This window comes from Macrotis lagotis, chromosome 6 (assembly GCF_037893015.1).
Source record: "Macrotis lagotis isolate mMagLag1 chromosome 6, bilby.v1.9.chrom.fasta, whole genome shotgun sequence".
NCBI classification, from domain to species: domain Eukaryota; kingdom Metazoa; phylum Chordata; class Mammalia; order Peramelemorphia; family Peramelidae; genus Macrotis; species Macrotis lagotis.
In genome coordinates this window covers 57,863,844-57,877,792 of record NC_133663.1, presented here as the reverse complement: position 1 = coordinate 57,877,792, position 13,949 = coordinate 57,863,844, and the positions used below count along the sequence as shown (strand labels likewise).

General features: G+C 39.3%; 1 protein-coding gene across 3 annotated transcripts in view; it reads right to left on the bottom strand.

Moving 5' to 3' along the window:
* Positions 1-13,949, bottom strand: part of SLC19A3 (solute carrier family 19 member 3) — a 40,810-nt gene that overhangs the window by 19,617 nt on the left and 7,244 nt on the right. Inside the window, exons 2-3 of one of the 3 annotated variants that reach the window (XM_074191221.1) lie at positions 11,198-11,362; positions 5,532-6,785 (exon numbers count right to left, since the gene is read on the bottom strand). The exons of 1 other annotated variant lie outside the window; for it this stretch is intronic. The gene's annotated coding sequence lies outside the window, so the exon portion shown is untranslated. The remainder of the gene's footprint in view (positions 1-5,531; positions 6,786-11,197; positions 11,363-13,949) is intronic. One more of the 3 variants, XM_074191220.1, reaches the window with a different exon arrangement.

The window sequence follows — 13,949 nt, the reverse complement described above, 5'->3', positions numbered from 1 at the left end:
TCTCTCTCTCCATTCCTGGCTGCCCTTTCATTCATTCCCTCTGACTCACTGGAGTCAGATGATCTCACTGGTTGAGATGGGGGGAGTTGGAGGATTCCTTCATCCCAGATGCAACTTTCAGATTCTGTCTACTGGATACTTTCCCACTGTTTACAAACATGACCATCCTCCAAAAAACTTCTCATTTACTAGCCTTCATTTGGGGTTTTCTTGGCAAAGATACTAGATAGTTTGTCAGTTCCTTCTCCAGGGAATTTTACTGATGAGGAAACTGAGGCAATCAGGGATAAATAACTTGGCTAGTATTTGAGATCAGATTTGAATTTAGGAATATGCTTTATCCACTGTACCACCAACTGCCCCTAGGAATTTATTGATCACTTGCTAAGTACCATCCTAAGGGTTAAGTATTTACAGATTTTTGTCTTATTTGAGATAATCAACTACATTCCTTTGTTCATTCATTCAGATGAATCAATTATATCTCTTTGCTGTTATTCTCAGATCTACCTATCCAAACCTAACCCTTCTGCTGACCTTCAGTCTCTTACTCCTTATCTATTGTCCTGTAGACATCTTAAACTCAACATGCCTAAAACTATATTCATTATCCTGCCCCCCCTTCCTCCCAGTATCTCTGACAAGGGCTTCACCAGGCTCCCAATCTAGGTGTCATCTTGACTTCTCACTCCCTCTCACCCATTGTCCCCATAAAATGCTATCAAGACTGATCAATTTTATCTTTGTAATATTTCTCACAAATGCTCTTTTCTTTCTCTGACATTGCCCCTACCCTGGCGCTAGCTCTAATCTCTTCATATTTTGATTAATGTCAGAGTTTCCAGGTTGATCGGCCTATTCCAAGTCTCACCAAGTCTAGTATATCCTCCAAAGAGCAGTCAAAGCACAGGACTGACACAGTCCTGGTGTAATAAACTCCACACCAGGCTAAATCCCAGTGGTTCTCTATGTCTTCTCACAACAAATACAAAATTCTGCTTGGCAGTCAAAGCACTTTATTACCTGTTGTTCCAACCACTCACCTACCCCTCTCCAGTCTTTTCAGTCTTCTTACATATTACCTGCAACCTCTCCACACATGTGATCTTTGCAGCTACTTAGGCATGGAGCTTCCATCTTGGAACATTCTCCCTCTGTGTCTTGACTCTGACTTCCTTCAAATCTCAGATAATATTCCATCTTCTACAGTAAGTCTTTTCTAATCCTTCTTAAATCTAGGGGCTTTGTTTATTTTTTGAAGTTTATTCTTTTTATAGCTCATTTGTACCTAGTTAGCTGTATGTTGTTTTTTCCCACTGGTTGTAAGCTTTTGGAAAGCAAAGTCTTTTGAGAAAGAGAGAGACAGAGACAGAGATGGGGGTGGGGGAGAGGAGGGACATATATATATATATATATATATATATATTATATATTATAATATAATATATATATATATGGGGAGAGAGAGAGAGAGAGAGAGAGATTTACTTTTCAGAACTTAACCTAGTAATATGATATGATGCGATGTTTGTACTTCATTCTCAAAGAAAATCCAAGGAAGTGAAGCTAGGACAAGCAAGTGACCTGGCTTTGAGTGAGGGGTATATTGGACTAAGCCACCAGTCTCACTTTCTCCTCCAGAGTCCTATGGCAAAAAATCAAGCTGTTGTATGATTTGAATCAGGTCCACCTTGGGTGGGAGGCAATGAGGGTGAAGTGACTTGTCCAAGGTCACACAGCTTGTAAGGTCAAGGCAGAATTTGAACTCATGGTCTCCTGAATCCAGGACTGGTGCTCTAGCTCCGGCATCACCTAGCTGCCTTTAGCACAGCTGCCTTGGTAAATTTTGATTGACAAATATTCTCTTTCTTTAATTTTTTTCCTGGGTTTTTGGAAACAACAACTCTTGGATATTAGGGACCTTGTTGGAGTTGCATTGCTAAATGACTTAGCAGGGAGGAGATTGCAATGACAATTGAATTTAGTATCTTAGGTCATATCTGCCTTGCCAGGGTGCAATGAGAAGTCACAAGATAAAGAATTAGAGGTAGCCTGATGATGGAATTGATTTCTATAAATCTGATTAAAAATTCAGTTTGAAAATCTCAAAAAGTCAAAATGAGGAAGTAAAGGGAATACCATGCTACATACTATGCTAGCTAGTTTTACAAATATCATCTCAGTTATCCTCACAAAATCTCTGGGTGGTAAATGCTATTATTGTTATTATTACTATTTTACAAATGAGGAAACTGAGACAGGCTGAAGTTAAGTGACTTGTCCAGGGTCACATAGTATTTGAGGCTTCATTTGAACCCAGATCTTTCTAATTTCAGAACTCTATTCATTGTGTTGCCTCTATATATCATTTATTTACCTAAATTCAGGATCCTTTCTGAGCTAGCTGTCCCCCCATAGGAACCAGAGTAGGCAAAGGAGTTAAAAGATCCAACAAATAATTTGTGACCCAAACAATGCATTGTTTTAAAATAGTTATTCACCTTGGAGTAGATTCCTAATTCTCATGAATAGAATTCATTAAGAGAATAGAGCAATATATATGTATATATATATATATATATATATATATATATATATATACATACATATACATATACATATATATATACAGAGAGAGAGAGAGAAGAGCAAAAATCTTAGATCAAGTCTTATTAGCTATTATTAGTAGTAGTAATTAGTTCAGGCATTGCCTTTTACAAATTACAGGCTCCAGTGCTTGCTGTTTCCATATTTCTTAATGAGAGACATTCAAAACAACTTTGCCACAAAGTACATGTATTATGTGACACAATGCAGCAGCCTTGTGTGAAATAGTTGTGTTTCTTCAGCCATGCAAACCCAATGCAGGAAGATGAGGAGGCTAAGTTGGCATCCTTTCTTTTTGCATCTCAAGTAACTATTACTGTTCAGTAGGGAGATGAACAGAGATATGCCAGCACTGATGTCCCAGTCAGTGAAAATGGTCCAATTTGTTCATTCATAACTTTATTCAGCAAGCAATTATTGAGAGTCTACTTCAAATATGACCCTAGACCTTAAAAAGCAACAGTTAATGAGGTGAAAAATCACCAAAAATATGGCAGCTATGTGGCACAGTGGATAGACCACCTATCCTGCAGTCAGGAGGACCTGAGTTCAAATTTGAACTCAGCCATGTGACCTTGGACAAGTCACTTAACTCCACTACCCCATACACAAAACATAAAACAAAAAAAAATAAGCATCATAGAATCATCAATTTAGAGTTTTGGAATCATTTCGTTCAGCCTTCTCATTTTGTAGTTGTAGTTGTAGAATAGACTTGTAGTAAATCCCAGAAATTCTGAGATTGAAATCAGGGCCTTCTCAGGCTGAAGTTTAGTTTAATTAGGATTACTCGAAAGCAATAAAAGGATTTAAAAAAAAAGTCTTAAAGTACAGATTTTTCACCAATTGCAACTGATTGATCCCTAAGTTGTCTGAGCTCATTGCAAATAAAAAGACTTGCTGAAAGAAAATGATGGTCAGACACTAGCCAAGAGTGACTCAGTAATGAAAAGACATTTTGTTCGAAATATCTCAATGTAGTTTTCCAAGTAAAACATTTCTTATCCTAAATTCACCCTGCCCTGCCCTCTGTAATTCACCAGCAAATTTGGATCCTAGTAATTTTAGTCTCCATGTTTTGTGATCAGAGTAATTTTTCTTTTAATTGATTTTCAAAGTGGCTCATGTGATTTCTATTGTTAATTGGCTTCCGTAAGCTGTAGTTTAATTTCTAAGTTTCATTTTTCTTGGAACATGTAGAAAGAAGGGAAGGGAAGGGAAGGGAAGGAATAAAAAGAAAGAAAGGGAGAAATGAAAGGAGAAAGGAAGGAAGGAATAAAGGATAAGAAAGGAGTGCAGTGAGGAAGGAAAGAAGGAAAAGGAGGGGAGGAGGAAGGTAAATGGAAAGGAAGGAAGGAATGAAGGATGGGAAAAAAGAAAGAGAAGGAGGAAGGAAAGAAGGAAGAGCAGGGGAGGAGGAAGGAAAAATGGAAAGAAAGGAAGGAAGGAAAGAAGGAATGGAGGGAGGAGGGAAAGAAGGAAGAGGAGGGGAGGAGGAGTAAGGAAATGGAAAGAAAGGAAGGAATGGAGGGAGGAGTGAAGGAGTGGAAGGAAGGAAAGAAGGAATGGATGGAGGGAAGAAGAAGGAAGAGAAGGGGAGGAGGAAGGAGAAAGGAAAGAAAGGAAGGAATAGAGGGAGGGAGGAAGAAAGGGAGGAATGAAAGGAAAAGAAAGAAGGAAAGGACAAATGAAAGGAGGGCAGAAAGGAAAAGGAAGGAAGGAAGGGGTGGAGGAAGCCAGGAATGGAGGAAAAGGAAGCAAAAAGGAAGGAAAGGGAGGAGGGAGAAGGAGGGGAAAAAAGAAGAAACAGAGGGAAGAAAGGAAGAAGGAAGGAGAAAATTATGTTAGCCACCATGCTAAGCGCTTAACAAATATTATTTCATTTGATCCTCCTAACAACTTGTGGAGGTATGTACTATATTATTCTCATTTTCCAGCTAAAGAAACTGAGGTAGACAGAATTTAAGTGACTTGCTCAAGATCAGAAAGCTAACAAGTGTCTGAGACTCAATTTGAACTTAGGTTCTGAACCCAACCCTAACTTCATGACATGTGGAGAACTACCAATACCTGTCATTGATTATATCTTAGAGCTGCAGAGAATTTTAAAGTGCAGTTCAACTATCCAGACCTCTTTGTTTACAATTCCTTTTGCAAAAGAATTCCTTCTATCGTCTTCTGCTTTGGACTAGTAAGTAAGTGGAGAAAAAACCGCCGAGTCCAGTCCTGTTTGTGTCTGTATGAACATTTTTAGATTTCTGCAAATTCTGAGTGGGGGAGAGAGAGCACACCTTGGACTGGCCTCAGTCTGCTAGTGAATCTCTCTCCTCTGTGGGAGGAATGAAAGCCCCTGACTTCCATGTGTTTGTTCCTGAACAAGGCCAGCATGAGTCTTGCCAAAATGTAATAAAAAATAATAAAAATGATAATTTTTTTTACAACCATCTACCTGGTAAAAAAAAAAAAGCTGATTTCTTTAGAACAGTAGTCACCCTTCACTTTACAGTTATCTTTGCCAATAGGTAAAAATCAAAGACTATCTCCCCTAATGTTAATTGCAAACCCAGGAAGACAATGACCAGGATGTGGGGCTACTTCTCCTACCCTCATTATACTTCCATTCAGGAAAGAAGGCTTCCTTCCGTAGAGAAGGTAGCATTGTAGAAGTAGAATCAACTTAATAGAACAAACTGCAGGGAAGTTTAAGGTTTTGTCTACTCTTGTTATGTATATCCTTTTTCCTTCCTTGCAACTGTTTAAGTATCCAGATCTCCCACATTACAGTGGTCATTACAGTCATGAGCTCCAACTATAGCTTAATGATAAAGTCCAGAGAATGCACCTTCATGTCTATTTTCATCATTTTCTGTCATTTTATTTCAATTCAAAGTTTTTTTTAAGACTTACAGTTTTAGGGTTCATACCTTATTATTGCCCACCTGGTGGGAGCCTAAAACAGGATGGGGAGGACTAGGTTCTTGGGAGGATGTGGGCTGATTTGGGCTGATAGGAATTCATTCTGAAAACAACAAAAAGTTCCCTTAAATGGTATTCTTAACTAAGCTAAATAGAAAAAAAAAGATTAAAAAATGAGTGGGATCCAAACTTTTACTTCATGCGTAGATGAGGCAAGAGATGACCTTTCTACTTCCACTCTTCCCCATCTTCCTTTGCAACCCATTCTCTAAGAACATCCTTACATCTACCTCATAAACCTGCAATGTCTCCCTGTGATTTACTACATACTGTCTGAGGTCTGTGGTCTGGCATTTCAAAGCCTTCCAAAATGGAATCCCAACATTAGCTTGCCATTAAAGGGAGCCTTGTTTTGTTTTTTCGAATGAATTCCTAACAGCCCAAATCACTGCCATCACCATAGCCTCCCAAGCCTCCCAGTACTCTCCAGGAGGAATGCCATGGTTAAAAGTACTAAAGTAGAAAGCAACAATTGAGATTTACAGGGGGCATGCCAGGGGTCACATGTTAGAAGGCTTTGAAATGCCAAGCTTTCATTTTTCTAATTCCTATACTTTTTTCAAAGCTCAAATAAAATGCCACCTTCTTGGGGCAACTTAGTGGTGCCTGGGATAGAACACTGTCCCTGCAGTGAACTCAAATCTGACTTTAGACATTTACTAGCTGTGTAACCCAGGCTAAATCACTTAATCCCAATTACCTCCAAAAGCCCCTAAACAAAATACTACCTCCTCCTCCATGAAGTCTGTCCTGACTACTTTATTTCCATCTACAATGCTCTCTCTTCTCATATACTTTCTAACCATGTGACCCAGTCAAGTCACTTGACCCCTGTCTCAATTTCCTCATCTGTAAAATAAGAAAAATAATAGCAAATCCCTCCAAGAGTTTTGTTGAAAAAATGAGGAAAAAAACAAAAAAGTGATTTGCAAACCTTAAAGCACTATATAAATGCTAGCTAGTATTTTTAAAAATGAAGGAAATCAAGTTCTAAGAGATTAAATGATTTACCCAGGTCACAAAATTAACAAAGACTAGAGCTAATACTTAGACCTTAATCTTTTGCCTTGCAGACTCTTTCTCTTGTACTTCAGATCCTGGAAGGAGAGTATAACTGGTTTTCTATCTCCTAGGAGCACCTCACATATTGTAGGTGCTCAGTCACTGTCTGATGAACACACGATACAGGAGATGTTGACTGCCTGGACAGGGTAGATAAGATATTTAGGAATAATCACAGATCTTATTTTTTTTCTTAAAGTGAAGGACATCTCTGGTACAGCCATAATTAGAATTGCTAGAATGCTAGAATTATTGGGACTCCCAGAAACTACCCCCTCCAATTCCCTCTTTTCACAAGTGAGGAAACTGAGGACAAAGGTTAATCGACTGGTTGGACACAGGTGATAAGCATCAGAGGTGAGATTCCTTAACTCAATTCTTTCCCCTTGTCTGTCAAGTAACTTAGATGAAAGCCAAAAAAAAAAAAAAAAAAAAGAAAGAAAAAGAAATCAGGAGTTGATCAGATGCAAGGAGTACAGGGGAAATTCAAAGAAAGAGAGCACAAGCAAGACTTTATTTTTAATATACAATGGGGTAGAGGGCTGAAGACCTGAATTCAAATTCTGCCTCAGACTTTTACTAGCTGTGTGACTCCATGCAAATTATTATTTTAATCTCTTTTTCTCAGTTTCCTGTAAAATGGAGACAAGATCCAAATTGGCTTAGGTATGTAAAGAACCTTAAGATGCTCTATAAATATCACTGATGTTATTCATGTATTCTATAATCCATGACAAGGTTCAGTCTTGAAGCCTTATCAATAATCATGTCTCTGCTCAGGGAAAGTCTTAAGAATATCTGAATTGGTTTAGATTCTCTCTTTCCTGTAGAAGGATTCTGTTTCTCCATAGGTATCACGCTACCCACAATCTTTTGAACATAGGTAGGTCTATTATTAAGCACAAAAAGATCAAGCAAAGGGACTCACATCTGAGCCTAGGCAATGAGGAAATGCAAGTTGTGCTGTTTCCTTCCTCCTCCGAGAAGGTCAGACACAATCCCCACAGAATCAAAGACTTCAACCACTTCACTCCACCCTTAGAGGAAGCTGTATGAGTGGAATGGGTGCCTTTGGTGCTACTTCATTCTGGGGGAAGGGAGAAGTCTCACTTGTTCTCTCATTAGCCCATATCATTGCTCCCTCAGTTCTCTCCCTGTGCTTTCACAGTCAAAGCTGAGAAGCCCCAGACCTCAACTTGTCATGGAGCCCTTGAATCCCATTGGAAGGAGTAGATGAAGGAAAGGAAGAAAAGAGGATTCCATCTGTATAATCCCATCAGGTGCCCTTAAAAAGTACAACAAAGAGAAGCCGTGGAGACTGAGCTGGGTTAGGGATGTAACCCTAGACAATAGAGAACAACAAATTAGTCCATGATACCTGAATCAATGGCTTCTGTGGCGCAGACGGTTTTCCTATTCATCACACAGTCTTGATCTTTACAGTTTTTGACAGTTGGGTGCCTTCTCCTCTTGGGTTTCTGTGACACTGTTTTCTCTAGCAGCCCACTCCGGGAGTCTTCACCATCTAGGCCACTCCCTTAGGTATGGATATCCCCTAAGGCACAGTCCTGGGCTATTCCTAGGCTAGTTCAAACTGGTGGATCTTATCATTCCCAAGGGGCTCAATTAGGAACTCTATGCAAATGACTTTCTGTCTACCCAGCTTTCCCCAGCCTTTCCCCCCTTTCTCCATTTCCACATCTCTAATTGTCTTATAACTTGTGGTCCTTCAGGCATCTCAAACTTAAAAGGTCTAAAACAGGTCCCCCCCCCCCAAAAAAAAACTTATCCCTTAATCATACTGACTTCTCACCATGGAGGGTACCACCATTGGCTAATACCCTACTCTGAGAATGTTAGGGTAATCATTGACTCCTCTCTCTTAAACTCTCTTTAAGAAACAAAAGATATAGGCACGTGTGTGTCCTGGGTACCTCTTATAAAAGTCCTCTTCCAGCCATTGTCTGCTTCTATTATGTTTTAGACCCTCATCTTCTCTCCCCTAAACTCTTACAAAAGCCTTTTAGTTGGTTTCCATGACTCAATTTCTTCCCATTCTAATCTCTCATGTAGCTGCCAAAGTAATTTTTCCTAAATCCCAGATGTAACCCTAGCAAGTTCCTGCCCCACAAATACCTGTTGTTCCCTCTTGCCTCTAACATCAAATGTAAAATCCTTTGGCATTTATAGATCTTTTCTTCCTTCCTTCCTTCCTTCCTTCCTTCCTTCCTTCCTTCCTTCCTTCCTTCCTTCCTTCCTTCCTTCCTTCCTTCTTTCCCTTGCTTTCCTTCCTTCCTTTCACATTTGCCTAAGTTTCTTCATCTGTAAAATGAACTGAGAAGGAAATGGTGAACCACTCCAGTATTTTTTGCCCAGGAAAAGCCTCAAATTTGGTCTCAGAGAATCAGAAATGACTGAAACAGCTGAATAACAAGCACTCAGGGCATTATTTCCCCAGGTCTTTCCCCCTCCCCTGCCTCTGACACTCTATGGTCCAATTTACTAGGCTACTTGCTCCTCCTCAAGCACTTCATCCATCTCTCATCTCCATGCCTTTTTTTTTTTTTGGCAAGGCAATGGGGTTAAGTTGACTTGCTCAAGGCCACACAGCTAGGCAATTATTAAGTGTCTGAGGTTGGATTTGAACTCAGGTCCTCCTGACTCCGGGGCAGGTGCTCTAGCCACTGTGCAACCTAGCTGCCCCTCATCTCCATGCTTTCACAGTGAATACCTACAGATTCCTCAGATATTATTGGAGATGAGGAAGCTGAGACTCAAAGACTTGCTCAGGGTTAGATAATTTAGTAAGTATTAATTAGAACCTGGATTAGAATTTAGGTCTCCTTCGACTCTGAGTTCAGAGTCCCCCATCTAGTATGTTTAGCTCTCTCATATTTATAAGTGATTATGCTTTCAGAAGAATATTCCATATTAAAAAAGATCACCGTATTTTTTTATACAAAATTCCTCAAAAAAAGAGGGGGTAGTACTTGGGAGTTTTCATGATGAATCATGGACTTAGGACTGAAAAGGATTTCAGAGTCCATATAGTTCAGAGTCCATATAGTCCATATTTTAAAAATGAAGAAACTGAGCCCCAGGGAGATTTGGTCCCTTTGTTCAAGGTCACACAGTTTGTAAGGATTTGGGAAAAGATGACCCTTTGACTAGAATTAGTGCTCATTCATCAGCAACTGAATTAAATTGAACATCTTGTTAAAAATAAATTCACTTCCTTGGGCTTGTTTCTTCATTTGGGAAAGGCAAAGACTGGATTCTCCAAAGGCTTTTTCAGGTCTAGCTCAATGATCCTAAATTGAAATTACCTCTTGCATTAGATATTAATGATTCTTTGAAACTTAAACACTAGAGGGCAGCCTGAGTCCAAGGATAAGTGGAGGGCAAATCCTGTTTCATCTGTGGTTTAATGCAGAGCTCGAAGGACCCAAGGAAGCCAGCTAGACCAGCACACTTAGTATTGCAGAAGAGCAAACTGAGAAATTAAGTGACTTATCCAAGATCACAGAGTTGTTGGTGGCAGCATTTGCCTTGGGACGTCTGATTCCAACAGTATTCTTTCCCCTGCACCATTTAATCATAAAATGTTAGGGTTGGAAGAGTCTGTAGTTCCTTCTGTCCATCCACCTCCTTCATTTTCCAGACAAAGAAATTTGACCAAAATCCCATAGCTGGTCAGTAACTGCCTGGTCAAAGGTTTACTCTCTTAGTTATTGTGAGGAATATAATGTATCCTCCTTAGATCTTGAAGGATGTCTTGTCCTCCTTTAGACTTGGAAAGAAGTATTTGTTCTGTCCTCTTGGTAATTAGTCATGAAAGAATGTGACCTCCCTCAGTAATGTAGAAGGATGATTCTCTTTGATATCAAATAGGTAAATTTAAAGTTTTGTCTACTCTTTTTATATATGTTCTCTTCCCTTCCCCTTGCTGCTCTATAAGTATTCTGATCTCCCTCAGCTTGATGTGGTCTTTACCGTAATGATCCCAGGGAATAAATCTTTATGTCTAATCTATATTTTCTGTCATTTTATTTTAATCCTATATTTTAAAGTTTGTAGTTTGGGGTTCATAATAGTTAGGATAAGTTAGAAATATTCAACAGAGAAACGAGTAGAATTAAGAGAACTGGAAAAGACTCCTTAGAAGGTAGGGTTTGGGGGGGGAACCTGAAGGAAGTCAGGGAAGCCAGTAGAGATAGAAGAGATTATTTCTAGGCCAGGGAAGCAGTGGGTAAAAATGCATGAACTAGGGGTTATAGAATGTCAGAATAAAAAAACTGTCAAAATGAGAAAGAACCTAGTAGCCATTTTTACCTGAAAAAGAATGTTTCTATCACGTAACCAATAACTGGTCTTCCAGTCTTTGCTTGGGGATCTCCAAAGAGGGAGAAGCCATTTAGGCAGCAGCCCAACCTTCAAACTTGAATTCTTCTGTAAAGTGACCCTCAGCTCCTAAGTATTATGCTTTGACCAAGTGAAAGAATTAATTCAACATAAATTATCTGCCAGTATTTCTCACTTTCATGAGACTCACCTAGAATCCTGTCAAGAGACAAGTGTAAGGGGTGGCTAGGTGGCGAAGTGGATAAAGCACCGGGAGTCAGGAGTACCTGGGTTCAAATCCGATCTCAGACACTTAATAATGACCTAGCTGTGTGGCCTTGGGCAAGCCACTTAACCCCATTTGCCTTGCAAAAATCTAAAAAACAAAACAAAAAAAAACAAAAGAAAAAAGAGACAAGTGTAAGACAGAGAAATTGCATTATAAAGGCCAACTGGAACTGATAATATTACAAAAACTTGGATGCCTGAATAAACGTTTAAAGTGCACAAGGTTAGTTGACTGGGTTGAGACAATTACTGCTAGCTCTTATTTCTGCCTGCTAATGGAATAGATAATCCCAAATGGCAAGTGACAAAACAAACAACAAAAAATAAGACATTCTATATTTACATTTGAATATAGGTGTCTAATATGCTGAGGCTTCATTCAGGCAGACCTGCTGAGATAGTTGAAATCTTATTTTCCATCTTCATCTTGCCACTCCTGCTGCCCACTTCATTCGGGGAAGAGAAGGCATCTGTTCTAAGACTATTGGAGGAACCATTCTGAATCAGACTAAAGTTTTTTTTCAGTAATTCTGACATCCATATCATTTACTGGGGCAGGGGTACAAAGATGTGCTGCATTACACCTTCACTAAAGCAGGGAGATAACAGGTGAGCTGCCTTCTTTCCCTTCTGCCTACCTGGGCAAAAGATCCTCTGAACCATATACTTCTACTTCTTGTACAAACACACTATTCAGATATTAATTTTTTTAATGTAAATTCCTATCTCCACAGGAATAGCTTCTTTAATATATCCTCTATTTACTAATTTTTAAATCAGTCTACACACTACCATGAGCTGAGTTAAATTGTGAAGATACCTCCTAGATTCCTTCTTTGGGACTTATTTCCTCCTCCCATTATCTATCATGTTAATCTCAGGTTCCTAGTGATCTTCCTAGCGAAATATTATTTGTATTATTTGAGTCTGTTAGCCAATGAGTGCTTAATTAATACTTGGGTCCTCCATTTTTCTTCCTTCTCTTAATGAAGCGTTAGTATTTTTCCTATCAGATAAAGAAGTAATTAGTTAATGTCATTTTCATTAAGGTATTAATGACCGAAAGTTTTACTCCTACGATCAAATGCAAAGGAATGAATCACTTATAGAGGAATCCCAGGTATCCAATGGAGTGGGTTTCTAGATCTCACCATATAATCCAACACCTACACCATCCATTCCTCCTTTTGGGAAGATTGACCTATCTAAAGACCTCACACAAGAGCCATTGATGTCTTAAAAGTTTTCCTTCCTTTCCAGTGAGAGTAAATGCTAGCAGTATTAATGTCAATAATATTCTTACTTAGCCAGAGTGGGTGACTGTGTCACTAAAATCATAAACCAACATTACTGAAGACTTTAGCTATGCCAGTAATGCCAATAATTTGCCCATGGATAGCCAGGAAGTGATTGTGCCTAACCTATAGGGGATTTTCAGAATATGCCATCTTATTCTTATTGTTTGCTGATGTTCTTTATGCAGCGCCCCTGTTTTCAGTGCAAGTTTGTTATGTGGCCAGGCTGTTTGAGGAGGTAACTGTTGATGCCACCTGTCACTGTGAGCTCTTCGGGGAGCCAGGCATTGGCTTTATCTCTATTTCTGCTGTTCCTCTCTTCTCAGTTTGATTTATAGCTGGGCTAGTCTTCTATTGAAATGTTTCCTCAGTTTCAAGACAGCAGAAAACTGTAGGCCCGCTGCCCAAAAGAGAATCATTTTCACTCTTTCCATAAGAGGTCTTTGCCTTCTTCATCCTTGTTCTAGTCTTTTTTGGCTACTTCTCTGTGATTTTGAATGGGAACTAGTAGAATAAGATGGATGTGGCACACCTTACACCACTGCATGTAGAAGTGTGGTTTGGCCTACTGAGGAAGAAGAAGTGAGACGAGTGGACAACCCTTTTGGATGAAATAAGGTGGTCTTGAGCAGTGAAGGATACTGGTGTCTTCCTCTACTTCTAAAGTGGAACAGGGGACACATCGTTCCTCCCAATCTCTTTTTCCCATTCTTTTTTGTGATCTTTTCAGTTGGCAGAACTGATAGCCCAAAGTGGTGAAGACTAAGTGCACTTGGATATCTTGTTCCAGGGACCTTTTAGAAACTAGGAGATTGAAACCTTGAAGGCTATGGCACATTTAGATATGTCTCCCTCTGCAGAGAGGAAGTGTCCTTTCTACAAGAAGTGATTGTACAAAAGCCAGTCAAGTCCTCAGATCCAATTCAGTTCAATTCAACAAACTTGAATGATTCCTATGTCCAAGGCACCATAATCAGTCAGAACACATTGCCTTTATCCAATTCTGTGCCTACTTTCCATCTGTAACTCTGCTCAGTTTCTATCCTGAACATTGTGCCTCACCCAGGAGAAGCTGATCATTTGAAATCTCATTGATTTCAATTGACTTTTGATTAAGTGGATCGGTTTTTGATAGTCACCATCTTCTTGAAACCTCCAAATGAATTTTCCCTCTGACTGGAGGACTGGAGGGCAGAGCAATAAACTCTTCCCAAATTCTCCTTTATAGAGGCTCAGAAATTTCCAGGCTAACTCTTCATTTTTCATCAGCAAATTTTCTTGATTTTTCACTCCTTGGTCTAAGTTTAATAAACTCTGCCACCCTCTTACTGGTTAGTGTTTTGTCTTATATAATGTTTCCCCCATTAGACTATAATCTAC